The sequence below is a fragment of the Pteropus alecto genome, unplaced genomic scaffold (genome assembly GCF_000325575.1).
Source record: "Pteropus alecto unplaced genomic scaffold, ASM32557v1 scaffold239, whole genome shotgun sequence".
Classification (NCBI taxonomy): domain Eukaryota; kingdom Metazoa; phylum Chordata; class Mammalia; order Chiroptera; family Pteropodidae; genus Pteropus; species Pteropus alecto.
Genome location: NW_006494613.1, coordinates 281,573 through 296,314, shown reverse-complemented (window position 1 = coordinate 296,314; position 14,742 = coordinate 281,573). Strand labels below are relative to the sequence as shown.

Sequence of the window (14,742 nt, the reverse complement as noted above, 5' to 3'; positions counted from 1 at the left end):
ACTCGTGCTTCGGGTGTTTTCAAGACCTCCCTCCTCTTCATGTGCAATAATTTGCTAGAATGGTTCATAGAACTCAGGGAAATATTTTATTCGTTTTCCAGTTTATTATTAGGATGTAACTCAGGAACAGCTGGATGGGAACGATGCATAGGGTAAAGCGCAGGAAACAGGCACAAAGCTCCCATGCCCTGTCTGGGTGCACCACACACTTTAATGTGTTCATCAACATGGAAGAGCTCATCAAACTTTGTTGTTCAAGTTTTTATAAGGCATAATCTCCAACCTCCCTTCCACTTCCTGGAAGACAGTGGATAAGACTAAAAGTTCCAACCATCCAATCGCTTGGTCTTTTTGGTGATCAGCCCCATCTTGAGACTATCTAGAAGCCTCACCCTATGCTACCTCATTAGCATAAACTCAGGTGTAATAGAACTGGGCTTATTATGAATAACTAAAGACACTGTTATCACTCAGAAAATTCCAAAGGTGTAAGAGCTCTGTGCCTGGAATAAGGGAACAAAGATGAAATATATTTCTTACTATACCACACAGAGAAAAAAGTCTGAGTGGGGCAATATGTTGGAAAGAATTTTCTCAGTTAAATGTGACAGAAACTCAACTCTGATGATGCCAATGAGTTCAGGGGACCCCAGGCTTCAAACAATGTTGCTTACATACTTTTGTACTCTTTCTCTCTTTCTCTCCCATCTCCTGCCTCTGCATCTCCTGGCATGTTGTCTGCATTTCTTTTATTGCATATGAACTTCCTCCATGTGTCAGCATGTGGGCAGAATACATAGAGTCAAATAATTCCTCACTTAAATGATTTATCATCTCAGCTTAGTAACCTCAGAAGAAAAAGAGCTTCTCTCTCTCAGTGTCCATAAGTAAAATTCCAGAGAAGGGCCCTAATTGCTTTGTGTGGGTCATAAGACTAACTTGCTACGGCCCTGGAGTTAAGATATTTTGACTGTCTGGTCATTGGCAATGTGTTTATACCAGTGGGTGGCTGGGGTATCTGGGATGAGACAAACACACCAAGATCACATGGAATGCTAGAGGATAGTTCTCCAAGGAAATAAACAAGAAAAGATTCCAGGTGGCTGAAACAATAATACATGGCTGCTACAAGTAGACTTGATGGGAACCTCATATGAGGGTGCTTTGTGCCAGGAACAGAGGACCGTGTAAAGTAGAGAGCTAAGTTAAACAAAAATTGATTTTAGAAAAAATTATTTTTTATAATTAAGAATAAAAAGCGATTGAGCAAAAGGAGCTGCAGCATGGAAGACACAGATCTGAGTAACATCATAAACTGTGTTCCCCAGGGACAAAGGGGAAGCCATTTTTTTTAGAGAGAAAGTTCCAGCCCAAGTTTCCAATTTTATGTGAATGAGGTTTCCAATTCCTGCAGTTCTGAGTAGACAGGGCAGGTCTCAGTCTGTTGGTAGAAAGATGAAACTAAGGCTTCTCTGCAGTTGTTGATTCTGATGGTGTGAACAAGCGGGGGATATGGGGGAAGCTGAGTTCAGTCTGAGGTTCTTCCCAGTACACAGCAAATGGACACTAGATTCTTATTATTCATAAAGTTTAGGCTTTTGGTCAACAGTGGGGAGGCCCCTCAGTGGATAAATTCATTCTCGGGTTTCACATCAAATGAATCTTTTTTTCGAGATCCACAAGTGAAGCAGCTCCAAAGACCAGATGTTATTTGAATTCAGCCGTTTAAAAAAGACACATGTGTTCAGTAATGGGATGAAGAAAACTAGAGTGGATGTTTAAGGGTCAGCCTTGACCATTCACCTTGACTCATTTCTATCTCTCATCTAGCCTCTAAGTAATTCCTTGGCTTTCCTAGCTCATTGCTGCCTCAGTGGTATGGGGCTGTAGGGGCTCGGTCCTTTCTGCCGACACAGTAGAGAATTACAGATCAGCGAAGATTAGAAAAAGTAAGATTTATTGAAGTATGTTTTAAGATAGAAACGGGCTGTACCAGAGAGGGCTGTAGCCTTGCAGAGATGGGGAGGTCTGTCTTATACCTGTACTCTGATAAGTGATTTCAAGGATTGTGTTAGCTGATCGGTGTGTGAGGTCATTTTGATTGACAGTTGGCTGTTAAATAACCTATTGTCAACTGTGCATGTACCTTCCCAGAATTCGATCTGTTATAATTAAATTTGTGAACATCTCGGTATATGTATGACATAATAGGAATGGAATAATGAGGCTAAAGTGAAAAGAAGGTCAGAGTACTCCTTACTGTGCAAGCATTTGTGGCTGGTCTATACTGGTTGCTATGCTATTTTCTTGTACTCCAGGATATAGCGGTATTGTTATTTTAAAAATGTTGTTTTTTTCTGGGAGGTCCTAGGGGTGGCCTTTGGTTTAGACTTTCAGTGTCATCATTCCTATGGTTACAGAGCTGGGCCTTTGCTTCTGTCGTTCATGGCTACTTAACTGCCTAACAGTATCTCCAGAAATAAAGATGCAGAAGACTGTTGCAGAATGGGCACTGGACTATTAGTCCAGTTCTAGTCCTGAACTAGGACTGGAGGGCCCTCAGTCCCAGCTTTGCCCTGACTTGATCAAGTTCACTCCCTTCCCAATTAACATGGCATTAGACCAGACAATATTTAAGTAGAGTATGGTAAAAACATGGGCAGGGCTGGGGGTGGAGAGAAATGAAAAGACAGAACACCTCTGAGGAAGCTGGATTTATTTATCATCACAAAGATATATTACAGATCTGCAACTTCATTGAAAAATAAAAATGACAGAATGAAAATATACTTGGTATTATTTTATATTGGCCCTATAATAAAGTTAACCTTTTCTTATATCTCTTCACTTCTTTAGTGAGAGAAGTGCAAACTACTTTTCCTTATGGGCCAGGACAAAAAATAGCTTTGGGATAGAGAGAGTTGAGGTCCCTTAAGAGGACACATATCATTTAAACCAAAGAATACACGTAAGTAAAGCGTGAATAATCCAGATTATCTATGCAAAGGTGATATAGAGATACCCTTTATGTTTTGAGAGTTGGAGGTGGGGGGCTGGGAGGATGGGTGGAAATAATGCTGCTGGCCTGCCCTTTGGTAATCACTGGTGAGAAAGGACAAGATGGAGGAAGTTCTCTAAACAGTGATATCTATTCTGATTCAGAGCTTCAGGGGCCAGCTCTGGATACACAGAAACTAAAAGAGCTGGCTTAAAAGGGCGGCCATGTGGGGAGCCCTGGCAGAGCTGAGTGCAGAGGGAGGGCACGGCCTTTGGTGAAGAGCCCCTGTGGCCCTTGCATGGATTGGCAGGCATCTTGAGGGCTCCTCACAGTGTACAGGAAGCATTTTAAGATGGACCAACTGTTCTTCAACAGTGACACTGCGTGGCAGAGAGAAGTAAAGACAGCACTAGAACAATAGTCTCCTGTTTGGCTGAGGAAACCTGGCTAGCCAACAAAACTTGAACAACTTGAGAGGGTGCACCTCAGAAGAAGACTGACCTTTGTTGTTACTAGGCTAGGCTGGGACTATATTAGTGTATGGATACTGAAGGGGAGCAGAGTTTGCCACCCCAAAATATGTCTTTTGGGAGATATTGATTATTTTAAGCTGGTTATTTTTAAGAAACAAAGGACTCAGGAAGAACATTTGATCTCTCCCATCTAAAAAGATATAGATAGAGGACCTGCTTCAGGAAGGGAACTATTATCATAGATAACTATAGTTTAATCTGAACTAGATGTAATAGACAAGGAGGAACCAGCAAAGCCTATTTTATCAGTGTCCCGCTGTTAATGATGGCACAGCAAACATTTGTTTACTAAACATTTGTTTTCCATTTCCATGTGAATCCCCTTTGAAGTCCAAACTATTACACACACATAAGCACACACACTGCCCATTTTCTCCTTAGCTCAAGATAGCATATAAACCTCAACTGTCCAATTTGTCCTCAAGTCTCACATTCTTATGGAACTCTTGTATGTACATATGTAATTAAATTTGTCCATTTTTTTTTCTCGTGTTCATAACTCTCATTTCAATGTGTTTATTATACCAACCAGAAGAACTAAGAGGAAAAAGAGGGGGACATTTTCCCTTCCCTACCATACTTTGAGTTGTTGGAGCAGTTCATAATGGTTAAATGCACTTTAAAATAAAGATTATAAATAGACCTAACTTATGTTTTTGAGAATCTATAACTACATCATTTTAACTTATAGGTTTTCCTGGAGTCCCTGAGCCTTGTACTCTAGATCACTGAACACAAGTGTTACTGTTGGGATGATGTAAAATTTGGTGTTGCTCCAATGTCATGGCAAAGGTCCTCAGTCCTTCTCTTCAGATCCATTAAAGAATTACAGATCAGCAAGATTTAGAAAAAGTGAGATATTTTGAAAGTACATTTAAGAAGGAGATGGCTCATGCCAAGGAAGGCTGCAGCCTTGTGAAATTTGGGAGATGAAAAAAAAAATAGAGTACGATCCAACACAGGGGTGATTTACCAGTGAAGAGCTGTAACCATGCAGAAGTGGGAAGGTCTGTTTATATTTGGGCCATCATGGGAGGATACAAAGGTAGTACTAGATTATCAGCACATACATGAAGTCACTTTGACTGACAGTTGGCTGCCATATAACCCTTTGCCTAATATGCATGTGCTTACCCAGCAATCAGTCTATCATAATTAGATTTATGAACTTTGGGGCATATGTATGATATTATAATGATGATATAATGAGGCTGAGGTTTGGGAAGGTGATGGTAGTACTTTCTGTGCATGTGTTTGTGGCTGGTTTAAGCCAGCAGCTTTTATGGTCTTTGTGCCTTGAGATAGAAGAGTAATCCATAATTACAAAATGGGTGCTTCTGAGAGGTCCTTAAGGGAAGTTTGTATGATTACAAAGTTGAGCCTTTACTCCTGTCGCTCATGCCTGCCTTACTACCTAACACAAGTATTGTTTCATTTCTTCTTTCTTTGCGTGATGTATCAACTTGCTCTTTGAAAAGAAGGAAGAGGAAAGGGTGGGAGGACCCAATTTATTATTTCAAATGAGACTACACTAGGGTCATTTTCCTCTAAGGCATATTTCAGCTGAAATATCTACAATTTTACATGGACTATGTAATGTTTTAAGAATAACCTGGAAAAGTTATTCATGCTGTTGTGATAGGAAAAAAATTTCCTCTACCTTTTTAGTTTCTTTCAGTTGGTTTTGAATTAACAAATGGACGTGAGACAGATTAACAAGAGAAAATAACCAAATTTAATTACATATGTATATGTGGGGACCCCACATACTTGAGAGAGTCAGAGATCCCATATATGAGAGATCCAGAGACAGAAAAGTACAATGAGGTATATATGATATCCTGAGCTAAGGAATGAGATTAGGCACCTGAGGCATCAATCAGAGGGAGGAGGGTCATTCGCAGATTGATAAGAACAGACGCTTGGTAATCAAATGTTTGCTCTGCCATATAAGTATATCTCTGATAATAATTGTTATTATGGGCAAGGACCCTAATTTAAATTCTTTTAGGTAGTTGAGGGGTGGGGCAGAAATTTCTCTTAGCTCACAGGGAGGTGATTGACTTTAACTTAAAATAAGCTACATACTACAGAGGCACATCTTAGGGTGACTCATTCAGAACCCCCACATATTCAGTATGGACTTTTGGTTGATTGAATGTTTCATCTTATTTCTAGCAGAACGCTATAGTATCAGATTCTCAAAGCACTTATAGATTTATTAGGAATACTACTGTATAAACTAGTTAAATGGGTATATTCATATGGCTTAAGGAGTCATTCATTCAAAAAATGGGTAGTATGAGCCCCACTATGTGCCAGGCATTGGTCTGAGAATGGAAGATAGAGTAGTATAAAACAGAACATGGCCTCTGCCTCAAAGAGCCTGATTACCTAGAGAGAATTACAAGACATTAAAGAATAGAGAGGAGGAAAATCTGAGCCAGTCTTAGTTGTCACCACAGATTTTGAAAGGCATAAAATCATAGATGAATGCCAACAACTAAACATAAAACCAGTCCATGAAATCAATAAATCATATGCAGTTAGTGATGCTTAGATGGTAAGTGTGTTGAGCTTTGGAGTCTACATTACTTGGGTTTGAATCCTAATTCCGCCACTTAGCAGCCACGTGTGATTTTGTGCATGTCATTAAGCTCCAAGTGCCTCAGCTTCCTCACTTGTGAATTGGAAAGAATACCTACCTCAGAGAGGTTTAAATTAGATAGTACTGGCAAAGTGTAATCCTAAACAGAATTGCTTAATAATTTGAGCTTTATCGTAATAATGTTAATGAGTCAAAAATTTGTAGACCAATAAGATGATGGATTGGTCATTTAATAAAGAGTTGCAGGTTTAAAACAGATGAGATTTACCATATTTCTCTAATTCTCTAGATCATGACCTTGACTGCATATCAGAATCACCCAGGGAGTTTTAAAACAGATGTCCAGACTCTAGTCCCAGAGTTTGAGGCAGTCGGTCTGGAGTGTGCCTTGAGCTTCAGGATTTTTAACCATAAGTTAATGTGTAGCCAGGGTTGAGACCCACTGTTCTAACTAAAGATGGGGAGTGAGCTGATCTGTTTTTGGGTCACAGGTAACCAAGGCAGTTGCTTATGACTTTCCCCTTCTACAGAACATGGGCTCTCCCTCAAGGAGACTGCCTGGCTAGAGAGAATTACAAGACATTCTGAGCTAGATGTCTTAAAGACAACCAGTGGGAGAGGGAGTCAATTCCACCAACTGTTGCTAAAAAAATGACTGAGGAATCTATAATTTTAACTCCATAAGGCATTTGTGAGTCTTTGCAGTACTAGGGCATGCTCCTCAGCCAGCAGCTGTGGGATGCTTGGAACAGCTGTAGTTAGAAAGGCGGATTCCAGAGATAGCTCTGCCATAGTCCAGCCAAGACTCTGGACAAATCAGTCTGCCTGTCCCATCTTGGTTTGTTTTCAGTGTGAGTTTATGGAGATGAGAATGTTTTTCTTGCATGGCCCACAGAGCTGTTCTCATGTCAATGAGATCATGTCTGTAACAAACTTTGTAAACCATAAAATAATATGTGAATGAAATAAAATATCCAGCAGAAATTAGCTATTTTTGAATATCTAATTTTAAAAAAAAGTATCAGCTTTTTGAAACTGTAAAAACTGCTGTTTTGTAAATTATAGCTTCTGCTGTACAGAGCTAAGTTTTCCACCACCTTGCAACAAAGCTATGATGATTGAGACCGTTTTCTATAGCAATTCTATAGACTAAGATTCATAAAGGCAATACTTCAGTGAACTCTATTTCTTATCCTAATCAATAATTTACGATAAACTCTTTGCAAAACACCATCTAGGGTGTGGACTTGCAGGGTAAAATGACTCATTTTTGTGGAGAAATAATTACCATAATGAGTTTTTGTAATGCAAATATAAAGCACAGGCTCTATACAATTTTACTGAAGATAAAAAGTAACAGGAATTCAAATTAAGGCTTCCATTTACTAATTAAATTGAGTGGTTTCTTTGTTCTGTTTTTGTTGTTGTTGTTGTTATTTGTTTGTTTGTTTTTAGTAGAATCATTTCCCTCCTCGTTATGGTAATTTTAGAGAACGATTTCTTTTTGTTAAAGAACAAAATTCAACTGAGTAAACTTTAAAGTTCTTATTGGCTTTATTCAGGGATTTGTGAATCTGACAGAATCCAATCTAGCAGACAGAAAGGAGCTCCAAATTACATAACTCAAAAGTATTTTATAGACCAAAGTGAGCAGGAGCAAGGATGTGATATGGGGTGAAAGCTGATTGGTTATTGCAAGGTTACTTTCCTTATATGTAACCAATGGAAATCTTGGAGCTGGGTCAGGTAATTTGTGCCAAGCAGGCAAGCACCGATTTGTTGACTTAAGCCTTCCTTCTCTGGGAGAGCTGAGCATAGAAACTTAGTTAAAAGTTAAAAGTTTTGGTTTGCTGAGGTGCAGTTTAGCATGAGCAACTCTAACGTGGGCCCAATGTGGTTACTTTAACCCTTTCCTAAATCTGATTTGGACTGCCTAGTATGTGTGCATTATTGTGTGTTCTTTTGGATTTATATGTGAACAGTTGGATGTAGATGTGGAGTTTGTAGTAGGGACCATGAGAGAAACCTGCAGGCTGATCTCTTCATCTCATGCTGCAAAAAAAAAAAAAAAAAAAAAAAAAGAGTTATATGAGAAAGGCAACTGTTCATCTAAGGAAAGGTTAAGGGTATACTGGGAGGGAGCCTAGAGCACAGACTTCACCTAGATCACAATGCCCAGTTTAAACCTCAGCTTCTATTCTTACCAGTTGTAAGACTTCATGCAAGTAATTTAACCTCTCAATGCCTCGTTTTCCTATTCTGACAAATGGAGGTAATAGTAGGACCTACTTCATTAGGTTTTTATGAGGATTAAATAAGCTAATATTGGTAAAAATCTTAAAACAGTGGCTGTAAAATAGTAAGTACCACATAACTGTTAAAATATATTTTTTAACCCAGGGTTATATCATCAGTAATTTACTATAAGATGTATTGGTATAGACTATAGGAGTGTAAATTAACTTTAATCTACATCTTAAAGGTGAGAAATTGACAATGAAATATTGTATCTGAGAGACTACACCCTAAGCAGAGCTTCAAATATTGCTAGGTAAATCTGTACCAGAAGATAAGCTATTTGATTTATTTTTAAGAAGAAAAGAATAGCAAATGATGATAACAACAAAAAAGCAATTTATTAAATAAAATGCTTTCTACAATGTCATTTACTTAAAAGTACATTCATTCATTCATTCATTCATTCAACAAACATTTATTAAGAATCTACTACATGCCAAACACAGTGAGAGGCACTGATTTACATCTTTCTAAGATGTATGCAAAGCCTGCCCTGTGGGGCTCCAAGATGAGACCTGAAAGATGAGATGGCACCTGCCAGCCAAGGCAGGTGGAGATACAATTCCAGGCAATTGGAACAGCAAGGACAGGGCCTAGGGGCAGAACATACTCTACAACTGACAGACAGCTTGGATGGTTGGATAGTAGGAAGCAAGAGGATAACAAGCAACAGATGATTCTCTGGGCAGGTTTCACTTGATCTCCCTGATTTTTAATTGCCTCCCCTTGATTTTCATGTTACTTCTACCCTTGGTTTTCTTCCATCTTATACTAGGTTGAATAGTGTCTTCTCTCCCCAAATTTATATCCACCTAAAACTCAGAATATGACTTAATTTGAAAATAGGGTCTTTGCAGGAGTAATTAGTTGATTATAGTAGTTAGACAGATTAGGGTAGGCCCTAAATCCAACAATTAATATTCTTATAAGAAGCCCATGTGAAAACAGAGACAAAGGCCATGTGAGGACAGAAGCAGAGATTGGAGTGATACAGCTCAAGCTGAGGGATGCCAAGGATTGCTGGCAACCACTGAAGCTGGAAGATAGGTGTGGAACAGATTGTCCCTCAGAACCTCCAAGGAACCAAACGTGCTGGCACCTTGATTTCAGACCTTTAGTCTCCTAAACTGTGAGACAATTTCTGTTGTTTTAAGCCACCCAGTTTGTAGTCTTTTTCCTAGTTTCTTCTTCTGAGCATACCCTTAGTGTGATCCAAGCTTTCCATTCTTTGTTAATACTCTCTCCTTATACCCTCTCCCTGGCCTCTATTGGAAAACAGCCTTATTCTCCATCCAAGGCAAATTGGAGAGAAGTGTGGGAGTTAGCTAGGGCACTTTCCTCCTTTTCAGCTTCCACATTTGATTAGGAACTAAGTCCCATGGATACTGCACTCTTTTATAAAATTATTATTTTTTAGAACAATGAAGAAATAATACGTACATATGATTTTAAAAGCTATAGCATGCATGGGTAGATATACAGACCAATGGAACAGATGATACATTTCAAAATAGACCCAAATATACATGAAAATTTAGTAAATTATAAACATGGTCACTAGAGAAATTATTAACTTAAAAAATGGTATAGAGACAACTGAATAGCCATTCCCAAAAATATAAAATTAGATCCCTATCTCATACCATAGACTAGAGAGAATTCCAAATGGATCAGTAATCTAAATGTAAAGAAAGTAAGGCATAAAACTACTAGAAGAAAATATAACTGGGTTTGGAAAGAACTTCTCAAAGCTGCTATAAAATAAGATCCTATGTGATAAATTTGACTTCATAAAAATAAAGGTGTTTCTCTTTGGCAAGATATTAAACATCATAAGCAAAGTCAAAAGGCAAATGACAAATAAACGGAAAATATTTGCAACTTATGTTTCAGACAAAAGACTAACTTCTTTAATATACTGAGTGCCTAAAAGTCAAAAAGAATAAAATGCCAAACCTGATAGTAAAATGGATACAATCACAAATAGATGATTCACAGAAAGAGATATACAGATGATTCTTAAATATATAAAAAGATGTTGAAATGCACTCAGATAAGATAAATGCAAATTAAAACTATACAGAATGTCATTTCTCACCTATTGGATTGGGAATAATTCAAAAGCTTGATAAAACACTCTGTTGGCAAGGCTTTGAGAAAACAAGTATGGTCATGCAATGCTAGTGAGAATGCAAATGATACAGCCCTTGGTGAAGAGAACTAGGCAATATTTAAAGATACAACCCCTGGTGAAGAGAACTAGGCAATATCTAATAATTACGTATTTACTCATGAAAACTACTTCTAGAAAACTGCCTTAAAGTAAATTGCCACAAATATGAAGAAATGCATGTACAATGTTGTTCATTACAATGTTACTTGTACTATTAACATAATGGAAACAATTCAAATAGCCAATAACAAATCAAACTGTAGTATAGCTACTTGATGGAATACCATGCAGTCATAACAAAAAAAATATAAAAGATTGCTATAAACTAATATGGAGTGATTTTTCAGAATGTATTATTAAGTGAAAAAATGATGTGCATATGGTAGATTACCATGTAAGAAATAAGGGAATATAAGAATATGTATATATATTTGCTTGTTTTTGCAAAAAAAAAAAAAAAAGGAACTCAGGGAAGATAAAACAGAGACTAATGAAAATATCTGCTTATAGAGACTGTAGGAACACAATGGAGGAAAGGAATGAGAATGGCATTTCTTTGAATATACCTTTTTATATTGTTCTGACTTTCGAACCAAAAAAAGTGATCTATTAAAAAAAAGTAATAAAAAGATTTTAAAATCATACTCTAAGTTGAATATAAAAAGCAATTGAATCTCTACATCAAATTATTATCAAGATTTCTTTGCAGTCTCTTTTGACCTTAGACTACATCTCACTAAGAATGTACAGAGGACCATGTTCAAAGTTACTTGAATTACTCTGTTCCATACTAAACACAGTACCCTGACTGCACATCCTTGGTGTACTTATAGTCTAAAGAAAAAAGAGACTGCAAAAAAATCTAAACTCTACTTCGTAGATTTATGATAGTAATATTAGAGTTGTAATTCTAAAGCCATTTTATGTATGTTCTAGAGTAAAGCAAAAAAAGTAAATATTCTAATGTGATTAAGAGCCAAGATTTTAGGTATGTTCTTGGTTTTAGAAGCTACCTATTGAAGTTTTCCAGTGAAATTTCATGATATCTGAAACTTTCTTTTAAATGTTTCAGAAAGAAAAGCATTTTACAACCATAAAACAAAGGGAGCGAAACATGAGCAAATAATGAATCTAGTTGAAGGGTGAACAGTGATCATTGTATAATTCTATTTTCATTTTTTCTAAGTTCAAAATTTTTCAAGATAAAAAATTTTGGAATAAGTAATATATATTATTTAGCATTTTATAAAATATTTTTTTCTATTTAACTCTAATTAGAATATACTATATCAGTAAAAATAAGCTAGATTTTGCTTCAGTAAGAAGCAGCATCAAAATATTAAGGGTTTAGAAAATCAAAGATTTGTTTCTTTTTTTATCTCTAAGATTTTAATGCTCAGTTTTGATAGACAATTATGTTTCCATCCGATTTTCTAATGTGTAGCAAAATGTACTAGCTTAAAAATGGGCATTCTTCAGCTTTCTTCTATACTTTTTTGCCTTTCAAAACTGAGCACTGGGTATTTTTGATATAAGTAATATGATATTATATGTACGTTTTAGGAATAAACTAAAACCATGATGTTTTAGTAACTCATAGTATACTTATAAAATGAAAAGTTCTCTATCAAACTACGCTCTTCACTGGGAAAAATAAATAAAAGAGACAAATGGGTCTACACAATGTAAAAATTAACTTTGGTAGATTTCAGTGTAGGACAGTCCAAAGCAAACATATTTGCCTTATTCTCCCAGAGCTGCTCATCTTCCGAGTTAAGATTTTAAAAATATTTTCAATTGAGATTATTATATTGACATTTGCTTCTCATTCTGTGTCAGAAGCATCTGGACCACTGATGGTAGGTGAGTTTGCCATAACACTTGCAGTGACTGCTGTGGCTGTCCACACGTGTCAGTTGTGTTTGTCACATGGTCTACATCCTTCTCAGATTCACCTTGGGCTAGTAACTCTTCACTGAGTTGTATTTCTTCTAGGAAGAATTCCTGAACAGCTTCAGCATTTTTAAGATCAGGTAACTTGGAAAGTCCAGCTCTCTTCTTGGCAAGCTTTTGTTTCTTTCTTTGTTCTCCGTTCTCACATCCTGTTCTTGAAGCTGGAGTCACTCGTCTCTTGTAGCTCCAGATGAAGAAGACCCTGCACACACCTGTGATGATGGTGCTGTTCAGGCCCACCATCCTTCTCCACCGAGAAGAGGAACGGGGTTGGCTGGCCGAGGGGGCCCGGGAGAAGCTGTTGGTCACGAACCAACATAATCAACACAGAGCCCATGCAAGAGGAGAAAGAGAGCTATGAAGGATCTCTCACAAATAATGAAGTAAAATGCTTGACTGGAAATGACAGACACAACTAATTAATCATATGATTAATCCCACTCATCCCTAAGGAGAATCAGAGATTGAGAAGTATCTGATGAGTAGCATTAACGGCTATCTCCTCGTTCATATGTTTTATACCACAGTAAACATTGATAGATGTGGGAGGTAATATAGTGTAGTGGTTAAGAGCACAGATTCTACAGCCAGATTACCAGCTAATCTTGAGTAAATTACTTAATTGCTTTGTGCCTCAGTTTCATCTGGTGTAAAAATTGGATCAAAATAGTAACCGGAGAAAGATTAGGTGATTTAATATAGTTAAAACACTTAGAACAGTGGCTGGAATATTACTGTTATCAACAGCTGTTATTTTATAGTATGGAATTCAGTATAATACACTAAAGAAATTTCTCAATGACCCTACTCCAAATCAAACAGTACAAAGATTTATAGTGAAAAGTTTTTTTTTCTCTCACATCTGAGCCTCATAAACCAGTTTTCTCCCCAGATAATTGTTACCAGCTGTGGTATTAATGTATTTATTGCCACATTAATGAATTTATTTGGCCCTTCATTTCTCTGCTTATAATAAACATTTCCTTTGTCAGCTAACACACGATGTTAAACCTTTCCAGTAGAGGGTGCTGGAGGGACTCTGGAGGAAAAATGGGCTTCTCTTCCTGGTTCTCTTTGGCTTTCTGTTCTTGCACCTGTAGTGCTGGATCAGTGTGTGGGAGAGCCAATGACGGAGTTAACCGCAGCAAGTTTTGTGGATGCCCCCGCTGGTTTCCCCCGGCCTGCTTAGCGACACTCCTGTAAGCAGCTTCCTGCCAGCTTTCCAATGACTCCCATTGGTGGTCCAGCCAGCTTCCCATTAAGTTCAACAGTACTCTCACTCCTAGTGAATTTCATCAGCACCCTGCAGCAAATGATTTCTTTCTTCTAGCCTCAGATTTCCAGTTCCCCTGTGGAGAAATTTCCAGCTTGTCATCTTTAGCCCGTGACTCCCAGCCTATCAACTGTGGACCATGTGTAACCTGAGGCAACTCAGCAAAATAATATACCATCCAGGAGTCTGCCCCTTCTCTAAGGAGGTCTGGGTCCAGCCTTGAGGAGCTCTGCCTTCCAAGTTCATTCGTCCTTGGATATTCTTTCTCAATCCTAGGGTATTCATCAGAGTCCTCTTATTCCCATTCAGTAAATAATTATTCTTCAGATTAAACTTTCACTATGCAAATTTTTGTATAATTTCCATCTTCTGAATGGACCATGGCAGAAAGAACAGCTTCTTGTCGTAATCTTCCAGAGATATTCTATGCCTGTGAAAAGTGTGTATACCTCTTTTGTTCTATAAATAGTGATATTATGTACGATGTTTTTTGAACTCAACTATCAATGTATATCAGCACACATAGATTTACCTCATTTTAAACACTTGTACAGTATTCCATGAGTAGATATGCCATACTTTATTTAATCAGTTTCCTATTAATGGAGAGTTAGATTATCTCCAGTCTTTTCTCTCCACAAATACTACAGTAGTGTTCTTATTTGGTCAGCCCACATGCCCATGTGCAAGCATATCTTATCTGGAAAAGAGTCTATCTTCCTGGAAAAGAGTCTACCTTCTTAAATTCTCTCCAAACTATCTCCATGCCCAGTGCTGCCGCCATGATATAGGCATTCTTCACTTTTTAAAATTTATTTTTTATTAATTAGAATTAAGAAAGCATTTCACATGCATTTTAATTATTTAAAGAACAAGTAGAATCAGTGAAAAATATATCTTAAGGAA

The 14,742-nt window shown here is 37.4% G+C and overlaps 1 pseudogene; it reads right to left on the bottom strand.

Annotated features, from left to right (window-relative positions):
- Positions 1-12,416: 12,416 nt before the first annotated feature.
- Positions 12,417-12,806, bottom strand: LOC107196719 (annotated as a pseudogene).
- Between the last annotated feature and the right edge of the window lie 1,936 nt (positions 12,807-14,742).